This window comes from Furipterus horrens, unplaced genomic scaffold (assembly GCF_987537825.1).
Source record: "Furipterus horrens unplaced genomic scaffold, mFurHor1.1.pri manual_scaffold_9, whole genome shotgun sequence".
In the NCBI taxonomy this organism is placed as follows: domain Eukaryota; kingdom Metazoa; phylum Chordata; class Mammalia; order Chiroptera; family Furipteridae; genus Furipterus; species Furipterus horrens.
Window position 1 is genome coordinate 94,418,370 of NW_028327179.1, and position 23,511 is coordinate 94,441,880.

At 46.0% G+C, this 23,511-nt stretch overlaps 1 long non-coding RNA gene across 1 annotated transcript; it reads right to left on the bottom strand.

Moving 5' to 3' along the window:
• Positions 1-516: 516 nt before the first annotated feature.
• LOC150002217 (uncharacterized) lies at positions 517-2,406 on the bottom strand. Its single transcript, XR_016512970.1, has 4 exons — positions 2,360-2,406; positions 1,569-1,794; positions 1,355-1,457; positions 517-584 (listed from the first exon to the last, which is right to left on the bottom strand). It is a non-coding gene; the product is annotated as an uncharacterized LOC150002217 (long non-coding RNA).
• Between the last annotated feature and the right edge of the window lie 21,105 nt (positions 2,407-23,511).

The following is a 23,511-nucleotide window of genomic DNA, read 5'->3' on the forward strand; positions in this document are numbered from 1 at the left end:
CAGAAGGAGAAGACAAAGTACAAAGGATCTTAATCTGATGAAGAGAAAACACACACAAGTCCAGGAAGTACAGAGGGTCCCAAACAAGATCAACCCAAAGAGTCCCACACCAAGACACATGATAATTAAAATGGCAAAGTTTAAAGACAAAAGCAATCTTAAAAAGCAGCAAGAGAAAAGCAGTTATTTACCCACAAGAGAGCTCCCATAAGACTGTTAGCTGATTTCTCAACAGAAATATTTCAGGCCAGAAGGATTGGCATGAAATATATGAAGTAATGAAAAGCAAGGACCTACAACCAGAACTACTTTATCCAGCAAGGCTATCATTTAAAATTGAAGGAGACCCCTGGCCGGTGGCTCAGGTGGTTGGAGTGTCATCCCATACACCAAAAGGTTGCGGGTTTGATTCCTGGTGAGGGAACTTACCTAGGCTGCAGGTTCAATTCCAGTTAGAGTACATATGGGAGGCAATGAATCAATGTTTCTTTCTCTCAATACAAATTTGATGTTCAGAGATTTCTGTCGTAGGAGTTTTGCAAAGAGGAGCCAGGGTGTCCACTTCATCTGTGCAGCAGTCATTGCTGAAAATCCAACAGTGCCCACACATGTGGATGGAGAAACAAGGCTTGTATTGCCCTCACCATGCTATTTGGGTTAATAGCCTCTTGGTCTCCAGTGGCTTTTAAGGGACAGACAGTCTAGGGTCCCTAGTGTGGGCTACAGGGTGTGTCACTGGCTGGTTCCTTCATGGGAGTGGCACAACTCTAGGCTCTGATCACCAACCAGCAGTCAGAAAATCATCTGTGAAGCTGCTGCAAGCAGGTGAATTTCACAGACACCCATGAAGGTCTGGGCTGATCTTGGAAACCATTGCTCTGTTGGTTTATAACATCCTAGGTTAATATTCTTACATATTGTCTCCTTTGCACATGCAAGGATAGGACTGGGATACTTTCATCAGACTCCTGGAATTTCTCTAAAAAAAGATCCTGAAGATACCAGTCTCTAGGTCTCTCTAGAAATGTAGAATCACATGCGCCTCCCAAGACCAAATGAATCAGAATTTTGCATTTTAATGAGATTCCCAGGAGACCTGTATACACATTCAAGTTTGAGAGGCACTGGCTTAGACTCTTAATTGTGTATGTTTGTTGTTCCGATGAATATTTTTAAGTATAACACACACAGAGAAAAGTGCTAAATCCTAAGAGTATCATTTGATGAACCACTACAAAGTAAATCCACAGGTGTACCCACACCCAGAATAAGAAACAGAACTTTGGCCCTGATGGGTGTGGCTCAGTTGGTTAGAATATTGCCCTGCAAGGTGACTCATGGTCAGTGCACATACCTGGGGTTGCCGGTTTGGTCCCAGGCCAGGGAGCCTATGAGAGGCAACCGGTCGATGTTTCTTTCTTGCATCAACGTTTCTCTCCTTGTCTTTCTCCCTCTCTCTAAAAAAATAAGTAAATAAAATCTTAAAAATAAAAAGAAAGAAACAGAACTTTGCCATACCCTAGTAGCCCCTCTCCCACATACCCTCCATCACTAAGCCCCCAACTTACCGGAGGTAACCACAACTCCAGCTTCTAATAGCATCGGTTAATTTGGTCCATATTTGTTCTTATATAAGTGGAATCCTTCTGCATGTATTCTTTTGTGTCTGACTTCTTCTGCTCAACATGTTTGTAAGAGTCTGAATCACTCACCGGAAGCCCTGCTGTCTCCTATGTGTTTACACACTGTGTACCGGTCTCTCTCCAGCTTCCTGCATCTCTTAGCTCCAGAAAACTGTAATAATGTTAAATAAATCCCACTTATTCCAATGAATAGTTATTGAGCCCCTAGATTGTGCAGGGCATTGTATTAGAGGCTGAACCCCAAAGTATGCTGCCACACTGAGACTTCTCCTTCAGTGCCCTCAGGGAGGATTCACGTTGGGGTGCGAATTCAAACTTGGAAAGGAATTTATCACCTGCCCTAAAAAACATCCCAAATGGCAGGTGAGCACACAGCTACCAGGTAGCAGCAGGGCTTCTCACTTCTGTCTTTTGAACACATCATAAAATCCCAGTTCAATGAGTTTCTTGCTCAATGTTATTGGGTTACATATTGGGATTCTCCCAGCTGCACGTTCTAACTGTCTCAGAAAACTCTCGGGGCTTGAGCTCCAGGAATAAAGGGGCCTTCAGGGATAAAGGACGGGCAGACACACTGTCTTCTCTGTGGACACGCATGGGACTTCCATCCTCTCATCTGACTAGTTCCCCATAAACAGCACTAGGAGAACAGTGGTCTGGCACCTTCTTTCTGGGCCTCAGTTTTCTCATCTACAAAAACAAGGAAGCATACTTACATCAGAGGTTTTCAACCTGAAATCCGTGGATCCACTAGGGAATCTGTTACTACCTGGAAGTTATATGAAAGATTATGAATGAGTGTTGTTTTGGGGGGAGGGAGCCCAGAGCACAATGACCCCCAACATTAAACACATTCCTGTTAGGTGATCCCCAAGAACATTTTTAGCACTCATATTCTGCCATCACGTGGCTCCTGGTGTCAACAGGAGCACCTGATGTCTGCTTTGTATCTGGCTCCAGCTGAATCGGAAAAGACAAGTTAGCTCATCTCTTTCCTCCTGTCGATTTCTCTGCTCTAACCGAACAGCAGTGCCACACAATAGTCGCTTTCTGATCGCTACAGGTGAGATAACATCAAGGGTCATTTCACTTAAAATAGCGCGGCCCTGGCCCTGGATCAAGGCCCTTAGTGTTCCTATGACCTCGATCTGGGCCGTATTGTGTTTAGTTGGCTTGTTGGCTAAACACCGCGTCTGCGTAACCCTCAGAGTTCGCTGGCAGGTCTGGTCCTCCTAACCAAACAGACGTAAACACACTGGTATCTCCTGGACAGGTGAGCCGTCCGATTTTCCCTGCCCAGTGAAAGGGGTCGGCTGCAGGCCCACGCGGAGGAACGCCCCCCGATTGGCCCAGCCAGGCCAGGATGCGAGCCTGTCACCTGAGCGAAAGAGTGAAACCGAACCCTTCCTACTGTCTAAGGTCAGGGCTCGTTATTTTAACCCAACAATAATATTGGGTTACACAGTCCCTCTGTGTGGCTGGTTCCCCTGGCGGCGCCCTAGCAACAATTGGAGCCAAAAGCTTCCATAACAAACCGCCGTGGCCAGTAAAGGAACACCTTGTATTCCTTATGTGGAGCGAGACACGCTGGACCAAAAACAGTGTTCCTAATAGTTACACTGGTTCCACTGCAGATGAAAAGAGGTGGTTTCAGAACTCCTGGCTTCCTACGAATACGCTTTTCTGTTTTTAGTTATCTGAAGAAGCAGAGCCACGCCTCCAACGCTTGCTGGTCCAAGTGTGGGCCACAGACCAGCATCACCTGGGAGCTTGTGAGAAATGCAGAAACCTCAGCCCCGCCCAGAACTGCTAAACCACAGTCTGCATTCAACCAGATCTCCAGGCCCTTCTTAATCACGGGCACAGGAAAACAGGAGAAGCACTCCCAAGGAGAAACGGCCCCAGATCTCACGAGCAGCCAGCATCTCACTTATATCATGTCCGTGACCTTCCAGCAAATAATTAATGGTCCATAAATGTGAGCTTCCTTCGTCTCCCTTCTAAAACCCAGAGGAGCACCAGAGACACTTGGAGGAAGGGAAGGGAGGAGGAATAAGCCCAGAAAAGGAGACACATGAAGAGGGCAGAGGGAATGATGCAGAAGAGGAAAAGCAGAGATGAGGGGTGAAGGGGGGGGCGTAGCGGCAGAGTGCAGCCCCCAGTCTCTGCTCTCTGCATCGGGCTCCAGACCTGAGGCCTGAGGATTTCATCCTCCTAGGTCTCTCCAGGGTCACATGCTGCTTCCTACGTTTACCTGTTGAATGGTTTTACAAATTGACCCACTTTTCAACTTCAGTGACTTTTGAAAAGAAAGTTTACATCCTGAGTTTTATATGCTTGTTCTATTTATTTTCCTGTATTTTTATTTTTTAATTTATTTTAATTTACTTTTTATGTAAGTATAGTCGGTATACAACTTGATATCAATTATATGAGTTTCAGGTGTACAATATAGCGACTTGACATTTTTCTCTCTTACAGTGTGATCCCGCCACTAATTCCAATAATCACCTGTCCCTGTGCAGACCTAGTCCAATGTTATTGACCAGAGTCCGCTTCCCCTTTCTGGCAACCATCCTTTTGGTCTCTGTTTCTTTGAGTTTGTTTTCGCTTTGTTTGTTCATTTGTGTCGTGTTTTTAGATTCCACAGGTGAGTACAGATCCATTTTGTTTGTAGCCCCCCCAGTGATGCGTGGTGGTGCGGGCCACACCGGCGACACAGAGGAATGACCGTCAGGGGCTGAGCGGGTCCCTCACTCAGAGCTGGCGCAAGACGAACAAGGTGGGTTCTGCGGTGTCCTGATCTGAACACACCCGAGGGTGTGTTGACAGCGCTGTCACTTAGGCACAGGCTGCAGTGGGGGGCAGACCGCCTCATCCAGGACTGGCTGAATTTTTAAGGGCACAGCCAAGAACTGGGAATTAAGGGCATCGAGTAACAAGCAAATGCTCACTCAGTGCTCCAGGTAACTGGAAGGTAAATTAGAACTGCTGAACCCTCGCAATCTGTGGGTCGGGGCTGGGGCGTGGACCACGGCAAGCCAGGGGCCCTCCTCTGATCTCCGGAACTTACCACCACGACTTCCCCTTTCTCTCTGTCCTCAGAGTTTTTGGCAATTTCTAGAACTCACTCCTTCCTGTCCTCTGAGGAAAGAGAGAGGTGGAACAAGCCAGAGAGATCACAGTGTGAGCACAACGAGGGGCTGCTTTTTAAAAAGAAACACGGAGAAACCCAAGATTCCAACAGAAAACAGGAACTCCCCAAGAGGTCAGGAACTCCCACTGGAAAGGAAGGTAGCAACACTTCAACCACACCAGCTAGCAGCAGCAGCGCTCCGGGAACGGGACAGGTGGACAGACAGCGGACAGTGACAGCGTTTCTTCCCTGTCCGCTGAGAATATGCCATAAAAGGAACAGACTCGCATCATTCCGGGAGCACAAAGAGCTTTGACTGGCGAGGGCTATTAGACTCTGATCCAAACTAACAAAGGAAATAATAGGTTTGCCTTGGAAGATCTTTTTTAATGGAGAGTTAAAAAAATAAAATCACCCTGGCTCTACTGTGGGTCAGGGGTGGTTCTGACGGGATGTCAGGGCTGAGTGTACGGTTCCTTTAATCCGGTTCTAAAAGGCTCCTAGGCCCTCAGACCCAGTCCTTTCTAGTAGGACAATTAATTCTATTGCATTAAATATCGCTTGTGATAAGTGAACCATCAATGGACTCTGAGCCTTTCCGTCATTCATGTTTCTCTGCTTTCAGCAAAAAGGATCTTCTTACCAAGCCCTTTGTAAACAGACTTTGTACAAATTGTATGCGGTATATTAATTGCACCACGGGAGGAGGGAGAAACGAGCTTCACTGTCAAATGGAGAATCTTTTGTAAACCTGGATTTTGAAAGGCACAATGGAAGAGCCCACCCAAGGTAAAAAGATGAATGGCTCACATACACGGGACAGAAATTCAGGGCAGCTGGCAGGTACCCGACGCACGCAACGCGGTTAGCACAGCGCCTTGCCCTTAGGGCGCAGGCAAGGCATGGAGGGCTCTGAAAATATCACTACTCTGCTGTTCACTTTAACCTCCGCTGTCTGCACAGAATCAATTTCATCTAGTGCGCCCCAGCCCCTGACTCTCTGTCCAGGAGCCCACAGTGGTTCACACCCAAGATGCCCAGACCATCACCCAAGTTTGCTCCAAGTTCAACCCTGAGATTAGGCCAGCCTCCTCCCTGTTCCCTGCAAAGCGCCAGCTCCTTCCTGCGCAGCCTTTCCCACCCTCCTGAGGGCAATGAGCTGAAAACAGAGGCTTGAAAATCACTCCATCAAATCGAGCTGAAACAGAGGGAAAAGTTAGAGCCAGAGGCCATGAGTGAGCCCACAGTCCTGCCTTTTTCTCCTGCAACCTCCACTCCCTCCGATGTCCTCTGGTCACCTGGAAGGAACCAGCACTAGGCGGCCCACACAGTTCATGAAGTATGAAGGGGCTCACTCCTCCTCCAAGTGACTATCTGAAAGTACCTGGCGCTTAGCAGCCGTGTGGCTTACTAGAATTAAATTCTATATATTTTAAATACCATTTAACATAGAGGTCTGACTTTATTGCTTTTAGTCAAAGGCCAGAGTAAGATTACAGAGCGAGGAACAGCACAATGTAATCCTGAGTTAGAGAGTCAGAGCGAGTGCCATTTCAGAGGATGTTTCAAAGGAGGAGTGGTTTCTGGGTCAGCCTAACTGTAGAGTCCAAAATAACTCCAGCATCCAGCTCAAAAGAGAACCACTAAGAGTAACATGCGTGTCTGAGTCAAAGAGTAAGAAACTGACCTTTGCGGAAATCGATCTCAAGTGAATACTGGTTAGAATCATCCCCGAGTTCTTTCTGGTGGAAGGACTGATAGAAGGGAAGTGTCTGCACGTGTCACTCATCAGTCAAGGCCGCCAAGCGGAAATGGGTCCCAGAAAAGCCTTATCTAGCTGGGGACAAGATGAAGTTGGCCAGGGAGTGATGCGTTTAGCCATTGCAAACACTGTGTCCAGCTCCGCCCGCCTGTGGACGACGAAGATCCAGCGGCAGAGATGTGGGCTGCTGAGAGCCTAGCTTCGGCTTCTGCTTCTTCCGCCTTGTACCCTTCTGTGGGTAGGACTTGTGTCCCCAACACACACACACACACACACGCTTAAGTCCCAACCCCTGCAACCTGTGAATGTGACCTTATTTGGAAATAGGGTCTTTGCCGATATAATCAAGTTGGACTGAGGTCAGACTGAGTTCAAGTTGGGTCCTTGTAAGCAGACTTGGACACAGACGCACACAAAGGGAAGACAATGTGAAGAGGGGCAGGGAGAACCCCAGGTGACAACAGAGGCAGAGAGAGGAGGGGTGCGTCTACAAGCCAGGAACCCTGAGGACTGCAGGCGCCATCCAAAGCTGGAAGAGGCAAGGATGGATCTTGCCTCAGAGCTTCACAATGAGCCCAGCCCAACTGACACCTTGACTTCGGACTTCTGGCCTCCAGAACCGGGAAAGAAGAAGTGTCTGTTGTTGGAAGCTCCCCAGCTTGTGGCACCCTGTACAGCAGCCCCAGAAAACAAATGCATCCCCTGAAGTGCCTTGGCCTCTCCTTCAGGTAAACCCTCATTCTTCCTCATCCACACCGATCCACGTGCGCAGTGATAATCGCATGGGACCCTCAATCCCAGCCCTCCACACAGAGCTCCCCCAAAACACAGACACACTTTGTGTGTATCCACTGAACTGTAGATGCTGTAGCTACCTTTTTTAAACTCATGGACACATTTTTTTTTTAACATTCACAAAAATAGAGCAATATAATGAACTCCTCTGTGTCCGCTGCACAGCTTCAAAAATTATCAATACGCTGCCCATTTGATTTCACCTCGCTCCTAGCCAAGTATATTTTGCATGGAGGGGTGCCTGGAGCATTTTAAAGCAAACCCAACACATCATTCTAGTTCATCTGTAAGTGCTTTGGTCTAAACTATATGAGATTTTTTTTTTTTTTTTTTTGGTCATCTTTTAGAACTGTGTCTTTTATTAGTTACGTAAAAGCAATAAATAGCATTTCATGTCTGGGTCCTCTGTTCTGCTCTTTTCACTTTTGCAGTTCAGTAGTTTGTAATATATTCAGAGTCGTGCAACTAACACTTCTTCCAATTGGCATAATGTTTATAAAAGACATATCTATATTTTAGCATGTATCAATACTTCATTCCTTTTTATGGCTGAATAATATTTTATTGCATAGGTAGACTACATTTTGTTTATCCATTCACTAGATGATAGAAATTTGGGTTGCTTCCAATATAGGGCTCTTATGATATTGCTGCAATCAATGAATGCTTGTGTATGTTTTCACTCGCATATACATATATGCCTTCAAGTGAACTTGCTGGATCGTATGTTCAACATTTTGAGAAACCACACAACTGTTTTTCCAAGTGGCTACACCATTTATGACCCCACTAGCAATGTATAAAGGTTCTAATTTCTCCATAAACTCTCTTGTACTTGTCACTACCATTTATTTTATAGCCATCCTAGTGGGTATGACGCGGCATCTCGTTGTGGTTTTGATTGACATTTTCCTAATAACTAATGATGTTTAGCTCTTTCATGGGCTTATTGGCCATTGGTATAACCTCTTTAGAGAATGGTCTCTTCAGATTTTTGGTCTATTTTTAATTGGGGTGTTTGTCTTTTTACTGTTGAGTTGTTAGAGCTCTTTCTATATTGTAAATACAAGTTTCTTTTCAGATTATAATTTGCAAATATTTTCTCCCATTCTGTGAGCTTCTTCGCTTTCTTAACAGTGTCCCTTGTAACACAAACACTTTCAATTTGATTAAGTCCAATATATTTATTTTTTTCTCTTGTTGCTTGTGCTTTGGTATATATCTAAGAAACCATTGCCTGACTCAACATCACAAAGATTTACTCCTGTTTTCTTCTAAGAGTTTTCTAGCTTAGCTCTTATTAAGTGATGATCCATTTTGAATTATTTCTTTATATGATATGAGACAGGAGTCTAAAAGTATTCTTTTTTATGTTGATACAGTCATTACATTTTACTTCTATTTCTTACTAACTTGTTCTATGATATTGTACCTCAGTTTTCCATAAATCGCCTTTTAGATGGCTTTGTGTACAAGACCAGCCTAGAGTGATAAAAAACAAAACCCTAACAGAGAAATATTTTAAATGAGGAAGTGATTAGCCCTTCCCATGCTGCCTGTAATCTGTTATTCATTTCCCCAATTTTAGATTTTTTCCCCTTTTCTTATACCATTCCACAGTGCAATCCAGCACGTGGCTGACTTGGTCGGTCCTAACTGTGTAAATCAGTTCTGCCCTAAACCTCAGATATTGAACTCAAAAATCTACATACTAAACCTTTGGTGCCAATAATGTGCCAATCGGTCCTGATCAATGAGAAATAAAAAGAGAGGCCTGCTGCCCTCAGACGAGGACAGCCTGGTTGGGGACGGAAGGGCATGCCCACCGCTAATGGCACGCAGCAAGGACAAACTTGGGAGGCAAAGAGGGGCTGAAGGGAGGGGGTCGGAGCAACAGCTTAGAACCGGGACCCGGCAGGGGCCGCCAGTGTCTGATGCCAGCCAGGTGAGAACCCTGTGGAGCTGAAGACCATGGAGTAAGTCCCCACTCGTCCCCAGCTGATCATAGCCCCACAGACAGGTGGACCAAGGAGGGAGAGAATGCTAATGTGTTTCAAGAGAAGGTGAGGGAAAAAAATCTACATTTTATGTGTAATCTCTCGTTTTTAAAAGTTGTCAAATAATTTGAGTTTTAAAATTCTACAGTGGGTTCCTCAAAAAGCTAAACAGAGAGTTACCATATGACCCAGCAAAGCCACTCCTAGGTAAATGCCCAAAAGAAGTGAAAATAGGGACTTAAAGAGATACTTGTATGCCAGTGTTCACTGCAGCCTTATTCGCAGTAGTCAAAAGGAGGAAGCAACCCAAGTGCCCATCAATAGGTGAATGAACAAAATGTGGTGTATCCATACCACGGAATATTACTGAGCTATAAAAAGGAATGTTGTATTGGTACAGGCTACAACATGCATGAACCTTGAAAACGTCATGGTAAGTGAAATAAACCAGATACAAAAACAGAATATCTATGAGAGGCAAATTCACAGACAGAAACTAGATAGAAGGCTGCCATGGGCTGGGGAGTTACTGCTTCATGGTCATAGGGTTTCCGTTTGGGGTGATGAAAACATTTCAGAAATGGATAGTGGTGATGGTTGTACAACATGGTGAATAGAATGAATGCCACCGAAAAGCGTACACTTAAAATGGTTTGATGACACAGTTTATGTTTTACCACTCCATGAAACCCCTCTAGAGTGGCTTAAGAAACCATGTCAGGGATTTCTATGTGAGTGGCGAGCCATCAGTTGGGGGCCTCAGGCTCAGAGTGACTGACGCTGGACACCTCATGGACACTGAGCAAGGACTCAGCAACGATGCAAAGCACTATACTAGACACTGGCATGGTGGTGAAGGGGGTGGAAGGCAGGCAGGCAGGCAGGCAGTTGTGAAAACAGCTATAACCCCTTAGGCCGACTATGGATAGAGGTAGTGGCACTGGTGTCCACATTAAGAAGGACTTGCAAGCCTGTGTCTGGGCTCAGCTGGAGTAAGTGCCCTGGCCATCAATTAGTGATGTCTGTCACAGGCAAAGGAAAGGAGAGGGGAGCTGTGCCCATAGCCTGTCAATCCTGTGAAATGTGGTCAGAGAGATTTGGGGCTGAAAACCACATTATGGTGAAGTCCTCGCAGGGGACTGGCATGTCCTACGCTTGGCCGCACCGTGGTTAAGGAGGTCTGGAAAACTAACAGGGCGGGAGGGTCAGTAACATGGGCGCCCAATGCTTTGGCAGTGGTGGCAGTGAAGGGGGTGGGACCCCGCCAGTCCAGGAAGAGGGTGTGCTTCCTTGAAGTCAGCAGCTAGAGGTGATCAGAGAGGTGGGGTAATCAGAACCCAGGACCTACAGGAGAAGAGAGTGTTGAATAATGGTGATGGAACACCAATTTGTTTCAATCACTAAACTCTAATCCTCAAAGGCGGGACCTCTGCCTCTTCTTTGTATCTATAGACTCAGCAGCGAGCCAGGCACATGGCAAGTGCTCAGTGATTATTTGTGGGATGAAGGGGAGCATCTCTGGGGAGCAAGTATTCCATTCCCTTCCCCTGCCCCACAAGTCAGGGAGCTGACGAGAACAGGAGCCAACCTGATGGGAAGTGGCACCGTCAGGGGAAAGTGAGGTGGTTGCCGACGGAAATGGGTCTGGGCAGGCGTGGGCAGAGACAAGGCGCCGAGTCCTGAGGGATCGCAGAGGGAGCCTGCTTCTAGGACTAGGATAAATGACAGATGACAAATACACCGCTCTGTGGAACGGCGTGTGGATAACTCAGGGAAGCCCATTCTCCCTTTAATGAAACAACGCAGAGCACAGGTCCTCTGGGGAGAGACTGGCCTCATCGCTTATCTAAAAGGTTTCTAGGAAAGAGAGCAGTATGAGAGAACTCAAACACAGGTCAGGGGTCTAATCCCAACTCTGCTAACCAAGCCTGAGTCCTTCAGAGTAAATGCTGAATGACTTCATTCATTTATCCATTCATTCCTGTGCCTCAGTGTCCTCACTTCACAATGGGCTCAAATCTTTGTCATACCCATTTCTTGAGATTGCTCTGATAAAAATGAAAGCTACCTCAAAACATTTCACACGCAGGCACCCCAGGTATCCCCCTGAAATGGAGTTCAGGTAACTTTCTTGTGCTTTAAAATGTTGTATAGCGTGTTTGAAATAAGTGGGTCACTCCCTGGGGCTTAGAATTAGCTGTGATCCAGGGACATGGTTGTTTTTATGACAACATTGGCCCCTGTACAAGAATGCGGTGTGATTCACACCCACCCTCCCCCGGTTGTGCATCCCACGCAGGGCATGCACTCCACAGCCACAGTACTGCATCCTGTCCAGCTGGTTTTGGAAATAAACACATTGCATGCCTGGCCACTAAAGCTGCACTATCCTCAGCGCGTGTGTGCTGTGCAGCCACAGGGAAGGGAAAATAGGAAACGTCAAAAGCAGTAAATTCTCACTCTCACTCAGACAGTGCCTGTCGCTCTAGACAAGTCGCCGAACCTGGCTGTGCCTGGATTTCTATCAGGTAGCCTGGGACAATGCTGGTGATAGGCACGCGCGGAGCTGGAAGCCAGGAGCTCCCACTGTGAGAGAGGACAGGGACGCGTCCGATTTAACTTGAGTGGATCCAAGAAAATCTGTCGGGAAAGTGGCCAAAGATGGAAAATGCCTCGCTACACAAGTCAAGTGGGCCCTGCGGGATTCTGCTGTGAGTCACAGGGGGACAAACTTGGTGACCTCTGGGCCTGGAGGCACGCTAGGAGGTCAGTGTTGACCACACTGGGACTTGGTATCGGGAACACTGGGATGTCCTCCGCATTAGGGTGAGCAACAGGCGAGGACCCCCCGGGACATGTGGGGTGCACCTGGTCGGAAACTATCCTGAGAAGGAAAAACCCAATAGCTGTGGTTGCTTTCTTTTTCTTTCTTTCTTTTTTCCTTTGATTTCTTAAATAAATAAATCCTGGCTGAGTGAAGAGACAGAGAAAAATACAAAGAGAAAAGAGTGGGACAAGGGAAGAGGGCAGAAGGCCAGTCAGATGGAAGAGGCGCAGAATCTCACAATGAGGGATCTTGTCAAGACGGACCTGGGAGCATCGTTCAGCTCAGTGGGGTGAGTGGGCCCCAAATTGCGATAAGTGCCTAAAACTACAGCTCTCTTCCAAATGGCAGATTCTCTTATTCTCCAAAGGGCTCTGGGGCTTTGTGCTGCCCAGCAGGAAGCCCTTCCAGAAGGAACCGGGCAGAGCAGATGCCTTTGGGCCATGGCCCCGTCCTGTCCTGCCTCTCGGGCCTCCCCTGCCCCAGCAGCTGCGTCAGGGGCGGAAGCTGCGGGAGGTCTGAGTCACCCCGTCCTCAGCCACTCTGAGCATGGGTGGGCAGGCCCGCGCGCGATGACTCACCGGAGCTGTGCATGCTATTCTGAGCTCTGCCAAGGACACGGATGCTCTTGGTGGCACCCTTTGCAGCTTCTCTCCTCCCTCGTCTGCCTGTCAGGAGACAAGTCCTGCACGAATGGAGTATTTGAGCTTTTTAAGCCCAGGACGGAAACTCTGTAACTCTTTCTGTTCTTCCTACTTTCTTCCTGATTTCCCGGAAATCACTGATAGGAAACTGAAACTGAGCGCCACCTCATTCCAAGCCCCGTGGAGGAGGCTTTGCTGAGAGGCCACTTCAGGGAAGGGCAGGGGAGGGGAGGGCTTACCTTGCAGAATTTTCACAATGAATCACCTGGCTTTTTTGGCGGGGACTGAAAGTCCCCAAGAAGTACATAAGTTTAAGTTTCGGATTCTACAAGGCAATAGCAGACTGGTACCCAGCGCTCTACATAAAAGCGTGGCACTTGGGTTAATTTCTCCATCTCTCCAGCTCCCACAGACTCCATGATGACTTCTAGCCATGCAAGCCGTGTAAAGGGTTACGTGCTGTATAGACTATGGCAACCAGGCATTTAAATAAGAACGTGTCTTTGTAATATTGTCACATTACTCTGTGTTAAACTACAAGAGAACGCACGGGGCAAGTCGGTGGTCCTCTGTCCTCTCACTGTCTGCCTCCAGACCCTTCAGGATGGGCGCTTGGAAAAGCAATGCTCACGCTTCAGGAAGGTAGGAATCTAGCACATTCCATTGACAAATATTTACTGAATATGAGGAAGGCATTTTGGGGGTTACAGAGATGAAGGAGGCCCCCTCGAGGAGATTAAATCTAGCAGAAAGATATGTACACAAATCATTTTAAATAGCACACGGGGAAGAAGAATTATCTGGTTTGATGAAAGCCAGGCAGGATTCACGAGCTGTGCCTTGGAGTATAGTTCCCACAAGGGAAGACAGCAAGGAAAGGCGACAGCAAAGGTGGAGAAAACGGTCTCCTTTTCCTACAAGAATGCGGGAACATAAAGAACGTGGAGGAACGCCTTGGGCTGGGACATGCAGGGCCTTAAACAACAAGTGTACAAGCTTGGGCTTGACGCAGTGCGTGTGGAGAACTCAGTGAAGACCCTCAACGGGGTGAGAGTCATGGTCAAATCAGAGTCCCCACAAGCTCAGTCTGGCAGCTGCCTGCTGGAGGGATCAAAAGGGAAAGAAATCAGAGTTAGAGAACTTGTGTTTTATTTCAGATGGACTTAAGGAAGGCCTGAACAAAGGCGGTAACCATGGGGATAAAAAGGCGTGTACAATGATATTGACGAGATTAAATGGAGCCTGAATTTTCACTGGATGTGAGGAAATGAGAGCAGGAGACAAAGAGGTATAAAAACAACTCTGGAAAACTAGAAACACATACGTGTTTTTTTAACTAGAAAAAAATGATTTTAAGCTGGTTTGACAGAACTCTTAATAAGCTTATGAACATAAGGAGGAGGAGAGATTTGGAGGACGATTCTCCCTGGTGAGGGCAGAGAGGCCATGGAGATCCCCAGAACTCAGCCAAACATACTTATGAGAGAGATGAAGGTGGGGAGAGATCCGGAAGTTACCCACACGGGGGTGACGGTGAACTATGGGACACAGCAAAGGAAAGCATTCTGAAGGCGGAGCTAACCAAACGACCTACATTTAGAGAATGGAAGACACCAACAAAATGGGGAAAAGTAAAAAGAGCGAGTATTGACTGAGTCCCAACCATGTTCTGGTGCTCAGAGATGTGCAAATACCGCTAACGGTGAAGCATTTTTTCCCCTTTACAGATGAGAAAACGGAATCCCGTATTGGTCCACCTAACAACCCAGATGCCCAGACAACTGAGAATCACTGTCCAAATCCATCTCTTTCAATTCTTACGGTCAATTGCAACATGCCTTGTAAATCTGACCTTCCTCCCTTGACTCTATTCCTTTTTTCTAACCTTATTTGAGGCCCTTAATTCTTCCCTGCCTTGGTAATGACCTCCTGTCCCCAGGTCTCTCCATTCATGGTCTCACCCATCACCAATCCAGTGCCCTCCCCTAGCCCCCCAGGGTCCCCACACAAACGCGGTCCTCATCAACCCTGCAGAAGCTAGCGGGGCCCTTGGTAAGATGACCCACTGACTCTCCAGGATGTCCTCAGGCCCCTTCCTTGCAAGCACCGCCCACTCCAGCACCACAGACCTACCTGTGGGCTGCAGAACCCAGCCACCCTCCCGTACCTGCACATGCTCCCAGAACTGACTCCTACAGTTGTTCAAGAGACATTCAGGCACCATATCCACAAGTTGTACTCCTCTTCCCCGGGGCCCACCTTCCACACCCCCCACTGCCCGGCCATGCCCCCAGCACAGCGCTTTTATCATCCTCTGGTATCTAATCCATGGGACTGTCTCTCTCATCGCATTATCTGTAGTTTGGGGGCAGGGGTTTCTTGTACGTACTGGTGTCTAACACTCAACATTTCCTGGTAGAATTTGTAAAACAATCGATTTAAACTCAAGTCTGATTCTGAGGTTCCCATTCCTTCCATTACACTATAAAGTCAGGGAGCAGAAAAAGAGACAGGAGAGTGTAGGGGGGCAAAAGGCAAGAGGACATCTATGAGAAACCCACAGTGACATCATGCTTAATGATGGAGATGGGCTGCTTTCTTCCTAAGAGCAGGAACAAGACAAGAATGGCCACTGTTACCACCCCTCATCAACACTGTACCAGAGGTTCTAAGCAGGGAAATTAGACCAGAAAAAGAAATAACAGTATCCAGCTTGGAGAGGGGGAAGCAGACTATCTCAAGTCCCAGGTGATATGATCTTACATATAAAAATTCCTAAGGGAGCCATAAAGGAACTATTAAAACAAAAAACAAGTTCAGCTAGGTTGCAGGATATCAGATCAATACGAAAGAATCAATTGTATTTCTGTATACTAGCAATGAACAAGATGAAATGAAATTGAGCAAATAATTCCATTTATAACAGTCAAAAAGAAAAAAATACTTAGGAATAAATGTAATGAAAGAAGTACAAGACTTGTACACTGAAAACTATGAAACATCATTTGAAATAAATTAAAGGAGACCTAAATAAGTGGAAAGACACCCCATATTCATGGACTGGAAGATTTAATATTGTTGAATAGGCAATACTTGACTTGGCCAGGTGGTTCAGTCGGTTGGAACATTGTCCCATAGACTGAAAGACTGCAGGTTTGATTCCTGGTCAGGGCACATATCCAGGTGGTAGGTTCCATCTCCAGTTGGGATGTATACGAAAAGGCAACCAATTGATGTTCCTCTCCCTCTTTCTCTCTCTCTCTCTCTCTCTCTCTCTCTCTCTCTCTCTCTCTCTCTCTCTCCCTCTCTCTCTCTCTCTCCCTCTCTTTCTCTCAAGTCAATAAACATATCCTCGAGTGAGGATGTTAAAAGTAGTAATAATAATGATATTTTTTTTAAAAAAAGGATGGCAATACTTCCCAAATTGATCAATAGAATCCCTTTCAATATTCCAGCTGTCTTTTTTTTTCCCTTTGTGCAGAAATCAACAAACTAATTCTAAAATTCATGTGAAAATGCAATGGACCCAGATTCACCAAATCAACGTCGAAAGAGAAGAATAGAATGGGGGAAACTCATACTTCCTGATTTCAGAACTTACTACAGAACTACAATAATCAAGACTGTGTGGTATTGGTATCTACATGTAATGTAGATCCATCTAGACATATAGATCAATGGTACAGAATTTAGAGTTCAGAAATAAATCCTTACATTTATGGCCAATTGATCTTTGACAAGAATGACAGACAGTTCAATGGGGAACTAATTGCCTTTTCAACAAATGACACTGGGACAACTGGATATCCACATGCAAAAGAATGAACTTGGATTCCTACTGATATTATATACAAAAACTAACTCAAAATAAATCACACACATAAAGGTAAAAGCTAAAACAATAAAACTCTTAGAAGAAAGCTTAAGAGTAGAGCGTCATGGCCTTGAATTAGGCAAAGGTATGTTATAAAGTTCATGTTACACCACTTCACTTTTATGAAGGACCTACATTAGGACCTGTTTTCACCAAACAAAAGAAATCCAAACAGGTTTTTCTCTTTTATGAAAAAAGCCATTACCATACTAATGTCCTTCTTAAAAGCGAAGCAGCCTCATGTGAACTTAAGGGAAGCAGAGGATTATCTGTATACACAAGAGACCGAAAAACATATCCACACGAAAACTTGGACAGAAATACTCAGAGTAGCATTGCTCATAACAGCCAAAAAGTAGGACCAATCCAAATGTCCACCAATTGATAAGTGGATGAACCAGGTGTGGCCTACACATACAATCCCGTCATAATAAGGAATGAAGAACTGATACTTGCTACAGTGTAACTGAGTCTTCGCCTCAGTCGGACATGTAGATTCTGGTTTATGGAGGTGACCGAGTGATGACACGGAGGGGTCATTGCCATGGAAAGAAGAGTTTGGTTACTTACAGTTCCTGAGAGGAGGGCACATCACCGCCACACATGGCCCACGTGGGGAAGCTCCAGTGTGAGTCAGGAGTCAGAGAAGCAAGCCAGAGCCTGTGTCGTTTTCTGTGGGAAGGACAGGGCAGGACCGGGTAAACCACTTAGGACTGGCTAGTCTGAATAATTCTGGCAGGCTTTGGGAAGGGGCTGGCCTGAGTGGTCTGGTACCTGGCCTGGGGTTGATTTAGGGCAGAGGAAATAGTGGGCTTGGTGTGTGAGAGTCTGATAAAGGACATGGTCGGCTGGGCTGGGGGCTCCGGACCAGGTCGTTTGCATATGAAAAGTGCTCCAGGGTGAGTTGCTATCTCTAAGACCTGGCTCGCCCTGGGAGGGCAGTTTCTGCCCTGTCAAGGAGGCCACAAATGCAGGAGCATCAGAATAGGGAAAATTTAAAAATACAATTAGCACAGCCCCGTCTAGTTGGTTGGGAATCATCCCACAAAGCAAAAAGTTGCCAGTTCAATTCCCAGTCCAAGCACAGGCCTGGGTTGCGGGTTCAGTCACTGGTCGGGGTGCATACTTATATATATAAAGCTCTGTAACCTTACATTAGGTTACTAATACATCTACTGATGTTTCATATACCTTGGAAAAGAATGAATGTTCTCTTATTCTACATATAGGCGATCGATGTTTCTTTCTCACATAGATGTTTCTCTACCTCTTTTCTCCCTCTCTTCTCCTCTCTAAAAATGAATTAAAATAAAAATGTAAATATATATAATGAACACAGTTAGCTCTCTGATGATGCCTAATAGATAAATACAGAATCTAAGAAAACCCAGTGAGAACAGCCAAGTAGAAGCAGCCAATCACAAAGACCACATATTGTATGATTCCATTTATATGAAATCTCCAGAACTGGCAAATCCATAGATACAGGATGTAAACCAGTAGCTGCCTGGAGCTGGGGAGAGAGAGAATGGAGAGAGCTGATGAGTACTGGGTGTCTTTTGGGGATGATAAAAATGTTCCAGGGAGTAGTAATAGGCACAGAACTCTGTGAATATCCCTCAAACTGCTGCACACTTTAATTGGGTGACTTGTATGGTATGTGCAAATTATATCTCAAAAAGGTTGTTATTTAAAGAAAAAGACAAGGGAAGAGAAGTGTTCAATAATATCACAAACAAGCCCTGGCTGCTGTGGCTCAGTGGATTGAGCGTCGGCCTGCGAGCCAAGTGTCGCTGGTTCGATTCCCAGTCAGGGCACATGAGTAGGTTGCACATCAGGTTCCGAGTTGAGGGCCTGAGTGAGAGGCAACCACATAGTGATGTTTCTCTCCCTCTCTTTCTCCTTTCCCCTCTCTCTAAAAAATAAATAAATAAATAAATAAATAAATAAAATAATTTAATAAAATAATATCACAAACAAGGCAGTGGAAGAGAATTGTCGGCACTGCTTATGCTCAGATCTCTGGTCTCTCAGATGTTCTAGCTAGAGGTGAGAATTCATGCAGGATCTCATGAATTAACCCCGCAGCACTGACTGGTGTGGCTCAGTTGGTTGGGCATCATCCTGCGGAGTGAAAGGTCGCAGGTCCAATTCCAGGTCAGGGCACATACCTGGGTTGCGGGTTCGGTCTCTGGTCCAGGCGCATACGACCGCTGGTCGGGGTGCGTAAGGGAGGCAACTAAACGATGCTTCTCTCTTGCATTGATGTCTCTCTCTCTCTCCCTTCCTTTCTCCCTAAAAAGCAATGAAAAAATGTCCTTGGGTGAGGATAAAACTTAAAAATTAAAAAAAAGATCCTGAAGGCTGTGAGCCTGAGGGGACAGGTTCTCTTTAACTGTTAGAGGGTGTTACCACTTACAGTTAAGGAGAAATCAAAACCTGTGAGAATTATGGCAAAGTTGAGGACTCGTGGTCCAAGAATAAGAGAGCTATTTAATGAGCAAAAATCTAGCCCTGCCACATAGCTCAATTGGTTAGAGCACCATACTGATATGCCAAAGCTGTAGGTTCAATCCCCAATCAGGGCACATTCAAGAATCAATCAATGAATGCATAAATAAGTGGAATAACAAATCAATCTCTCTAAAAAAAAAAAAAAAAAGAAATTATAAAAAATTTTTAAAAGAATCCAAATACGCCTTGATGCCAAAGGACACTCAAAAACATTCAAGCAGTTTATTAAAGAAAAACCACTACGAACTTTATATGTGTAGTATGTTTGCAGGGCCTGGGGGGAGAAAATGAACGATTTTAAACTGGGTTGCCAGAAGACATCCAATCTTCAGGCGATTTAAGATTGAAAAATGGGTGACGAATTGGGGCTGCAGACATTTAGTAGTTATCTGTAGGCTCTGGCAAAACATGAAAAGTAAACTTCCTAAAGGAAGACGTATTGGAAGTAGGACAGAGAAAATTAAACATTACCTAAGTTCTACCTTTTACTTACCAGCCACTCTTATGAGGGAAGTTTTCAGAAATGAGTAGAAGACAGTACTGACTTTCTAGAGTTTTGCAGACAGGTTGAGGATGGGCTGAAAACAGAACATAAGCAGAAACACAGAAGATGAAACAATTTTGTCTGGAGAGTTTTTTGGGGGAATTGAGGACCAGAAAGAAATAGGGAAATTAAATTGGAGAGAAAAGTATAATTCAAAGAATGAGAAGGCAGTCAACAACTCCAACTATAAAGAACTGGACTACTAGGTTTGATCAGAAATCAATAGCTGGAGAATCATTTCAATACAATTTAAGATTGAAAGCTTACAAAGCTGAAAGGGAGAGACTGGAGTTGCCTTCAAATATACCAAGAAAAAATATATACATCTGGCTGCTTCAGAAGGAAGAATTAGGACCAACGGAAGACACTGTTAGGAGATTTCCACTCGGTAGCAGCACGTATTTTCTAACAATTAGAGCCATTCCTCAGTGGAATGGTGTCACAAGGGAGAGCGCACTCTGTCTCTGCAAGAGTCCATTTCTAAGTGTGTGTCCAGGCTGTGACTGGCCGTTAGGATGACACAGAGCGATTCACACACTGAGGAAGAGGAGGAGGAGGAAGAGGAATAAGCTCCCTTTAGCTCTAACCTCCATCATTTATCATTTGAAGCTGGAGTCCCGATTAGGGAAGGAATAGTTGGTGAATGAAAAGTGGTTTTCAGAGGTAGACCACCCAGGTTTGTGAGGGCAGACCACCCAAGTGTGCATGGGTTGACCACCCAGGTTGATAAGGGTAGACCACCCAGGTGTGCATGGATAACCACCCAGGTGTGCATGGGTAAACCACTCAGTGTGCATAGGTGGACTACCCGGGTGTGCATGGGTAGACCACCCAGGTTTGCAAGGGTAGACCACCCAGGTGTACATGGATAGACCACCTAGGTGTGCATGGGTAAACCACTCGGTGTGCATAGGTGGACTACCCAGGTGTGCATGGGTAGACCACCCAGGTTTGCATGGGAAGATTACCCAGGTTTGCATGGTCTGACCTCTGGGCTTGCTGGGTAGATCATCCCGGCTTTCACAGGTACACATGCAGGTGTTCTACTATTCATAGTAGAAGGAATGGTAGCGGCAAGGCATGGGGGAGATGGCTGAAGGTCTCGACTGAGGAGCCCGCAGAGCTTAAAGACGACAGGGGAAAAAACAGCGGAGAGAAACTAACCCAAGGGAGTGGTATTTAGACTGAAGTTAATTCCTCTGAGAGACAGAGAACTGTCCAAGTAAAGAGAGTCCAGATAACCTTGATCTTTCAGTAAAACAGGCTGTCATCGGTCATCAGTTGTGACAGGAGGCTGGGAACAGGGTAACTGAGAACTTCAACGAGAGTAACTTGCCAGGAGGGTTTCAAAACAAACGGATATAAAGTAATAATGAAATAAAAAACATGTGGCACTTTCCGGTGCTGAAAAGTACAGCAGGCAAAGTCTTTCTGACACTTTGTCTCCCCCTGCTGAGTCAAGAGGTACAAGGACCGGATATACAGAAAAGGGCTTAACACTGAGCTGTTTCTTTGGGGGGATAGGAGGAAAACATAAATGTTGACTTAAAAAAATCTCCTTATAGCCCTGGCTGGCATGGCTCAGTGGACTGAGCGCTGGCCTGCAAACCGTAAGGTCGCCAGATTGATTCCCAGTCAGGGCGCAGGCCTGGGTTACAGGCCAGGTCCCAGTTGGAGAGTATGAGAGGCAACCAATCAATGCCTCTCTCACACATCAATGTTTCTCTCCCTTTCTCTCTCCCTTCCCCTTTTTCTAAAAATAAACAAGATCTTTAAAATCTCCTTATAAAATGAGAATCACCGTAACCCTACAGTATTAAATGAGCTGGTTACAGATTGTGCCAAAGCCAGCACAGATGTGACCTGGGCGGGGGGCGCGGGGAGCAGGGATGGGGAAAGGGAAGAAAGAGGGCAGAGGGGTGACAGCATTGTCACTCCTTTGGGCCACTCTTGGCTAAAAGGTTCTTAACTAACCTGTCCCTTTACCCAGAGGCTGTTTGAATAGCCAATAAGTGATGGCAGAGACCAGGGGCAGGGAGTCGGGGGAGACATATTGGGCTAGCTTTGGTCTTGTTTTAACTTAATGAAGGACCTTCCGTTCCGCCATGACACAGGCTTGTTTCTCAAAAGTTCTGTGAAATGACAATCTGGGTGATGACACAGCACTTACAGTCCCTCCAAGAGCGTGTTCACAGGATCCTCCTCTATGTGAGCCCACCTAGCAGTGCAAACAATGGTCAAACCTCTCTCACCACCGTGGGGCATGTGGGGAAGGATCGATGCTGTTTGCCTCCCAGTCCCGTCCTCCGGGCCCATACAGGTTCCTATTTCATAAGCCCTCTAACATCTTCATTCCATGGAACAAAGGCAGGTCATGTGTGCTGCTCATTAGCTACAATTTTTTAACGGAAATCAACTGCAAAACTGTTAGGTTCGTGAAACTTCCTATGGTGAGGCTAGGAAAACAAACAAAACGTTAACTAAGCAAATGCACACACACACTCTAGGACTATGGTCTCCTGATGTCACTCTTGAGGGCATGATAATAACTATCAAACAAGATGAAGTCCTCAGATGAAAGGCTTATACCTAATTACGATTATCGCATGAAAATCCGCAACATTCTCATCTTACAGAGTGGCCTTTTTGTAAGTATCTCACTGATGGTGAACGTATGAGATGACAACTTCCTTGTGACAAAGGGGATTTAAAAGTCTCAAGTGATTTTGCTACTTTTTATCAAATTTCTAAAAGGGCAAGTGGAAAAAAATATTTCTTTAATCAGAGGGCAAGAGCAGGCAGTAAAAAGCCGACTAAAGCCAGTTAAGAAGCGAGAGCCTCATTCGAAGTGAAACGTTCACTAGAAGAAGGGGAAGAGGGGGACCTTGGTCAAGGAGAAAGCAGCAGACCTGGCTAAGGTGGGGGCACGCAATGGAATGATCACGTGCCCCCTCCAGGGGCCAGGAGGAAGAAAGAGATTACAATGCAATCCTCCTGAGCCACAGACAGAAGGACCAGGAAAAAGAGGGAAGAGTGTTTTTTAAAAAGCAAACCTGGAGCACAAGGCACTGCAGAGATGCTAAGGGCAGCTCCGAGGGGCTCTGGGGGGTGCACAGTCAAGCAGCAGGCGCAGGGCTGGGGGCAGTTTACACACAAAGCCTCCCAGCGTCAGACAGGCCTGCATACCCTCCAAGAAGCTGGCCCTCGGAAGGGGAGAGCAGTTGCACAGTTCGTAGCTCGCAAGAAACCCAGGACGAGGTTAAGTCAAATGAGAAGTGGCCACATGGTGTAACGGAAAAAACACTGGAGTGAAGCCAAAGGCCTGGGCTGTGACCTAGTCCCTGTTCTATCACTTACCAGATCGTGTCACCCTGAGGTCATTTAACCTCTGTGAGCCTGTTCTCACGTCCAAGGAACAGAACCAGCTGCCCCAGCTGCCTTACAAAGATGTGGTGGGATAGTGTGCGTGTGTCTGTGTGCACGCACGCACGCGCGCGTGTATGAGGTCTGTTCAGAAAAAGTGCAGCCGTTGTTAATACAACAAAAACGGTTTGTGCGACATTGATGTAACCCAGCAGCCAAGGGGAGCGGACTGGAACGCGCATGCATGAACAATGACGACTTCACTGTACTAGTCAGTGGGGGCGGTAGACTCCACTGAGTGAGCATGTGTACTGTGTGGCTGTCACATTCAAAATGACTGAGTAATGAATCTGCAACAAGTTTTCCTTTAAGTTTGAACATTCCTTCATGGAAACTATTCAGATGATTCAGAAGG